The sequence below is a fragment of the Cervus elaphus genome, chromosome 1, assembly GCF_910594005.1.
Source record: "Cervus elaphus chromosome 1, mCerEla1.1, whole genome shotgun sequence".
Lineage (NCBI taxonomy): Eukaryota > Metazoa > Chordata > Mammalia > Artiodactyla > Cervidae > Cervus > Cervus elaphus.
The window spans coordinates 36,813,983-36,821,199 of record NC_057815.1 but is presented as its reverse complement, the minus strand read 5'-3'; positions in this window follow the sequence as shown (position 1 = coordinate 36,821,199).

The window sequence follows — 7,217 nt, the reverse complement described above, 5'->3', positions numbered from 1 at the left end:
ATCGTTTTCCTGCTGGACTCCCCTCCAGCCTCATAACTGATTTTCCTATTTCTACTCTGGCTTTCTTACACCATTCACGCAGAGCCACTCCCCACATGGCAGTCAGAGTGATCCTTTCAATTTTCAATTAAATTTTTATCACTCTTCTGTTTAAAATCCTAGGGAGACTTCCCTTGGTTCTTAAGATAAAAACCAAAATTGTTTCAAGGCTCAAAAGGCTTTCCAGAATTTGAGTCCCACCTATTTTTGGGTCTCATTATGAGTCACACCTCCCCACCCCCCGCCAACACCCAGCCACATAGACAAGAGTACATCCCTGAACACTCAGTTCTAAGAGTTTACAGCTTCTCCAACTCACCCACTGTCTGTTGAGATTATCTGTGCTCATCTTTAATTTTATTTCCTCGGGAAGGGTTTCCCTGCTCCCAGATGAGACTAGCTTCTGCTTATGCATGCTTATAAGGTACTCCATGATTGTCCCTTTTGTAAAATTCAGTATACTGAATCATCTGTACAATGTTGGTCTTCTCCACTCAACTTTAAGCCTCTTGATGGTAGGCTCGGTGCCTGTCTTATTTCCTACTTTCCTCCAGCACCTAGTACAATGCATGATAATTAGAGACACTGAAATCCTTGCTAATTACCTGAATGAATAAATACAAGGATGAACTGCCCCTCAAATGCAGAAACACTGTGCTAATGCCACTGATTAGAGAGGTCAACCTAGAGATTGAGAATGGAAATCAAAAAGGTTCTGAGCACTTGGAGGGGAGAGAAACTCAGGGGGAGGCACTGAATGCAGGAGCTTCTGGTGGTAACGGAGACTTTTCAGCAGACTTGTATTGCCTCCAAAGCTCAGAAGGGAATCTGGCCAGGAAATTCCTTTTACCAACTTCTAAAAAGTGTCCTCAGAGTGCTAGAGATGGGAAACCATCATTGTGAAACCATCCGAGTAAAGATCAGTTCAGGCAAGAATCATCAGTAGGGTACCAAAACTAGGGGGAAATTCTGATGCTTGCATGGACTTAAAATGTTTTCCCACAGATTTTTATTAGTTGTAAATGATACAATAGTAACTATACAATAGCAAAACTGAACAACACTTTGAGCAGTTGATGGAAATGAAGAAGTGCTTGATTGACACTATGATTGCAAATGCGACACCCTGAGAAGGACACCACTGAAGGACTGCTCTGGCCTGGAGTGCACAGCCCAGATCTGATGATTAGAAAGCATAAAATAAATCCAACACGAGAAATATCCCTTAACAAAAGGTGTGGGGATGGTTCTATATTCAAAAATGTCACTGTTACAAAAGGCAAAGAAAGGCTGTGGAAATGTTCCAGATTAAGGGAGACTAAAGAAACAGGACAGTAAAATGTAATACATTATGCTAGATTTGATCCTGCCTGCACTAGAGGGGAAAAAAATGTCCTGAAGGTCATTATTGGGTTAAGTGACAAAACTGGAAGACAGACAATGAATTGGATAAAGGTATTGTATTAATATTAAATTACTGAAGTTGGTAAGTATCCTGTGGATCTATAGGAGAAAGAGAAAGCAAATGCTCCTATTTGGGGAAGAAACACACTGAAATATTTCAGGGTAACAGGTCATGATGTATCCAGCTAATTATCATATGGCTAAGAAAAAAATATTATACATACACATACATACATACAGCGAGAGATGACAAATAATAAAACAGATTAAGTGTTAAAAGTAGAGGAATCTGAGTGTATTTGGTACTGTTTTTTATTCTTGTAACATTTCTGCAAGTTTGGAATTATTTCCAAATTTTAAAAAATTTAAGAGGCCTTTAGGCTGTAACCTCCCTCCCCACCAGCCACCCCACCCCACAACCCCCACTCCCCACCCCACTCCTTCAAGATAAGCCTCTGGCCACCAGAAAGAAGAAGCAAAGTCCTGGCTCTCTTAACTCCAAATCCAGTGAGGCACAAGAACCTTTAAATCTTTGATGTGGAACAGAAAGTAAAGAAGAGGGGACCCACACACTCACACACAAAACTCTCTTCTTGACTTAAAACTCTTGAGGGTCTCCAGAAGCCAACTCAGGAAACTTTGCATGCAAAGCACCACCGCACAACAGCAGGCTCCCTAAGAAGGTCTGGTTGCTTAGCAACCCAGACTCATCCTGGACAAGATAAAGCGGAGGCCTGCCCTCTGGGTCCCCAGGTTGGTGCATTCTGGAAAGAAAGCCTCTGCTAGCAAGCTTCAGGTGAGACTCTGGCCAAAACTAAGTCTCGGTCTTGAGCCTCACATGACAACCTCTTTGGCTCTGAGTGCTTGAGCCAGGCACTAAGCCTGGGGATCTAGGAATTCAGCCTAGTGAACTGTGAAGTGAGTAGACTTTCAATAGAGCCACTTCAGTGCTCTGAGCCTTTTTCATTATAGGAAGCAGTTGGGATAGATCAGTGGTTTTCAAAATTGGCTCATTAGGATAACCTAATGAACTAGTAACCAACCCATTTTGCTGCGAATGAGATCAGAATTTGGAGGATGGAGCCCAGGCAGTGGTATTTTTTTTGAAAGCTCTTCAGATGATTCAAATGTACAGGCAATGTTAGGTCCAAGGTGTCTCTTTTCGAGCTAATTACTTGGTGCTGTTGACTAAAAAAGATGTACAACTTGAGAGTTGTGAGTTAAGTTTTATTTGGGGCAAAATAAGGACTGCAGCCTGGGAGGCAGCATCTCAGATAGCTCTGAGAGACTGCTCCAAAGCGGCAGTGGGGGAAAGTCAATATATAAGGTTTTGGTGAAGGGGGAGCTCAATACCATGAAGCACTTATTTTACAAAAGGTTTTTTGTTAGTCATGAGGGTCTGAGGTCACCATGAAGGGATTTAGTGCTTCTCTAGATATGAGGAGATACAAGGATTAAGATCATAAAACCTGTTCCTAAAAACATCCAACTATCTAAAGACCTGTCCCACCAGATTCCCTGGAGCACAGAGTGCCTCACTCCACCCTGAGCTTCCTCAGGGATTGTTGAAGGCCAACCGCTATAGCAGCATGGGGTTCAATCTCCATAGAGGCAGATGGCAAACACCTTTGTTGTTCAGTCATCAGCAGTGCTCTTGGTAAGTGCCAACTTGTAGTTGACAGTGCCTAGATGGGTGTCTTGATTTCTAGTGTCTTCTTCCCTCTTTTCCCTTTAAATGGAGTCCCTTTACCCCCGCACTTTAGGCTTAGCTCTACCCAACCTATAAGACTATCCTTGATTGAGCCCAGGTCCCTTAATCTAAGCTCAGTCATCTGTTGCTGGCCCAGACACTATCCAGCTCTTTACTCCTCAAGGCTCAGATCTGTCTGTGCCTGCCAAGAACTGTGAAGAGCCTGGGATTTTACAATACTTGCAAGGTAGGAAGTTAGCCTGCTGCATTTTCACGCATGCTGACAGAAGACAAAATATTCCTGGGTCAAAGACAAAGGACAGTTGATTACTTACAGCAATACCAGTGTATCATTTTTGCATCAGTTTCCCAAGTCCCAGTATCCATAGGGCACAGAGAAGGCAAGATGGTATCTACACACAAAGTAGATTGTATTATAGGATAGGAAGCCTGAGTTTAGGAAAGCCAGTTTTTATAATGGGCAATAAGTATGCATGCCCTTTGCTCCAACAAGAGAAACAATTTCTGTCCTCCAAGCTGTTCACTATACAAACAACCTTGAAAAGATACCTCAGTGCTCTGCCTGCAGGAGATGCAGAAATGTAACAGACCCATGAAGATTTGGCTTCACAGATGGCACTAGTTGTAAAGAACACGCCTGCCAATGCAGGAGACACAAGCAATGTGGGTTTGATTCCTGGGTGGGGGAAGATCCCCTGGAGGAGAGAATGGAAAACCACTCCAGTATTCTTGCCTGGAGGATCCCATGGACAGAAGAGCCTGGTGGGCTACAGTCCATGGGGTTGCAAAAAGTTGAACACAACTAAGTGACTTAGCCTCCCATCAGCACCCCAGTTCTAACACCCTGTGCAGGAGCCTCTGACTCTTACATTTAGGATCAGGGTTGCTGGCCTGCCCTTGCCCTTGTTAGATCTCTCAGAGCTGGTGTCCTAACCCTAAACCCCAGTTCTGCCACAGAGACCTGCTTCCCCAATGCCAACTACTTCTAGCCACCCACCTGAATTGCCCATCACTATGATCCCCCAAGTAAAGAGAGCAATCCAAACTTTCCTGCCAGGAAAATGGGTCCTCAAGGCTCTGACCCACGGTGGGAACTCTCTGAGCTGGGACACAACACGAAAATGGGGCAGAGCTGGCCTCAGGCTGCAGAGCAAAGAGGCCCGGAAGATAGGAGAGCAACTCCTGAAACAAACGGAGGGTTGCAAACTACTCACAAGATCTGAATTAGACTTCCCTGGTAGCTCAGATGGTAAAGCGTCTGCCTACAATGTGGGAGACCTGGGTTCGATCCCTGGGTCAGGAAGATCCCCTGGAGAAGGAAATGGCAACACACTCCAGTTCTCTTCCCTGGAAAATCCCATGGACGGAGGAGCCTGGTAGGCTCCAGTCCATGGGGTCGCAAAGAGTCCGACACGACTGAGCTACTTTACCCAAATTTGAGAGCTATCACATCCTCCTGGAGGGCTTGTGAAAACACAGATGCTAGGCTCTGCCCCAAACATCCCTGATTGATAGGTCTAAGGCAAGGCTCACAAAGATGCAAGTCTAACAAGTAACCAGATGGTGCTGATGCAACCCTGGTCTAGACCAACTCAAAGCACCTGAGCTGAGAAAGGAACCCAGATTAAGGGCGATGGAATGCCAAGTGGAAGCAGGAAGAGGAGAGGTTTAGGAAGAACCTGAAGAATGTTCTTTAGGCCTGCAATCCAGTTTTTATCAAAACTCCCTCAGCCTTGCCCTTGCCTCCTCAGCCGTGAACCCCAACGGATACCCCCACTTGACTTGCCACACCCCAGGGTGTGCAGAGCTCCTCTATTCTGGACAGAGATACTGAAAGGGGCCTTCCTCAGTAGCAGAGTGGAGAAATAGCTCCTCCACCTTCTTGGGCATCCTGAACTCCAGCCTGCTCCACAGGGTTCCCAGAGAGCAGCAAGGTGAGGCATAGCCGATAGGACCACAGGCCTTGTCAGCTGGGCATCAGAGAGCTCCTCTCCCCAGGCAGTTTCCCTCAGGCGGAAACAGGGCAAGGTTGGGCCTAAAGACTGTGTGCTCCCGAGGCCCTCCTAACCCTGTTTCCCAAAGTCACGTCAGGAACAGCAAGCTGGTACCAGCAGCACTCCGGAGTTTCAGATGATGTTTCCATGGTAACACTAGGGTCACTGCTTAGCAACAGGCCAGAGCTGCAGGAAGTTGCTAAGGTATTTTCACATGTATTAAAGCAAATGGATGTTTATCTCAATCTTGAGTGTAAATACACTGTGGGGGGAAAAGAGAAGACATACACACACAAACCACCTACTGATGTGCAGAGTTGCATGTCTGCTGGTACCTGAGGCCTGGAGAATATGTCTTCTCTCTGGGAAGACAGCCAGGTAGACCACAGATGACCCAATGAAGCACAACCCCAACAACACGGGCCCACCTGACTTCCCACTCACTGAGGCTTAAAAATTCACTACCACCTAATTTCCAATACGGTTTTCAAATCTTTCTCCTTAATGGTTTTTGAGAAGCCATGTAGAGTAGGAATTACATGTGTGAACTCTAAAGTCAGGCCACCTGGGTCTAAAATCCGTGGTTGTGAGAATTACGGTAAGGCATGTAAGAGTACAGAAGGGTGTCTAGCATCCAGCAAGTACTCAATAAAGGTTACCTATTACTACTAAAATAATAATGATTACTTCCCCACCACACACCACACACATGCCAGCTCCAAGCTGTGTTCCAGTCCCTGAATAAACTCCCGCCTCTGGGTCCTTGTTTAGACTGGTCCTGGCCACCTGGGATAGCCCCCCCTTCCTCTCCACCAGTCTCATGTGTGTGTGACCTGAGAGCAGGTCCCGTCATATTCTTTCCTAAAAACCCCCTGACCACCCCAGCCATGGTCGTCGGCTCCACCTTGACCACGTCCAAACTTCATGGTGTTCACTGTTTCTTCTGCCTCATCTTTTAGGTGTTTGTATCTTGTTCTCTGGGCCAGAGGGTAACCTCTCTCCATCAAGACGCTTCTTGTGCATCTTCCCAGATCCTCTGGGCCTCACCCATCTCAGGCCCTTTGCCACTGTCCCACCTCCAGCGTCACCAGAGTGATCAGTGCTGCACGGACTCCACCCAGCTTCTGGCTCCTGGGGCCACTTTGCTCAGCAAAGGTGACACACAATGGAAGCATGACTTGGGGTTCACTGGTCTTACCATGTTCCCTGCCATCCAGAAGGAGCGGCCTAAAAGGCAAGGCAGAATGAACAAAGGCACCAGCTCAGTGACAACACTCCAAAGGGCTAGGGCACTGTCATCTGGAAGGTGGGATACACACTGAACCAGCATCCTATATGGTGGCGTGTCCCCAGCAGCTGTGGTGTAGAGTCTGGGAACCAAGGAGTGGACGGAGGACTTGCCTTCTCCCCACACCTCTCTCCCGAACTTGCAGAATCTATGCTCTGTCTGCAAACTAGACTCTGCCAGGTTAAGAGTGCAGGGAGGACTGCCTTTCAGAGTGCCACTGGCCTTGAAGCTGAGATGATAACTTAGTGCTTTGACGCTCCCCAGGCCAGTGGATTTTCCAGGTGACACAAGTGGTGAAGAACCTACTTGCCAACGCAGGAGACACAGGAGATGCAGGTTCAATCCCTGAGTCAGGAAGATCCCCTGGAGTAGAAAATGGCAATCCACTCCAGTATTCTTGCCTGGAGAACCTCATTGACAGAGGAGCCTGGAGGGCTACAGTCCACAGGGTCACAAAGAGTCATACATGACTGAAGCGATTTAGCGCATGCCAGGGGACAGACGGACAAAGGCAGGAGTTGCTGTACTAGCGGGATTAATAACCCTGATCCCCAGAAAGAGCTAAGTTGTTGCTACACAATGGGTGCCGAGAGGATTAATTTCTAGAACCCAGGGCTTTCATGGGGCTTTTTTAGGTGCAGTGAAAACTATGAGAGAGTAACTGCAGGAACCTCAAGGTATTAAGGGTATGGCAACTAAGGGCAATTAAGGGATAAATGTGGTCTTTGTTGCTCAGCTTGCCCACGGACCAGCAGCTGTGGGACCTGAGAACTCGTTGGAC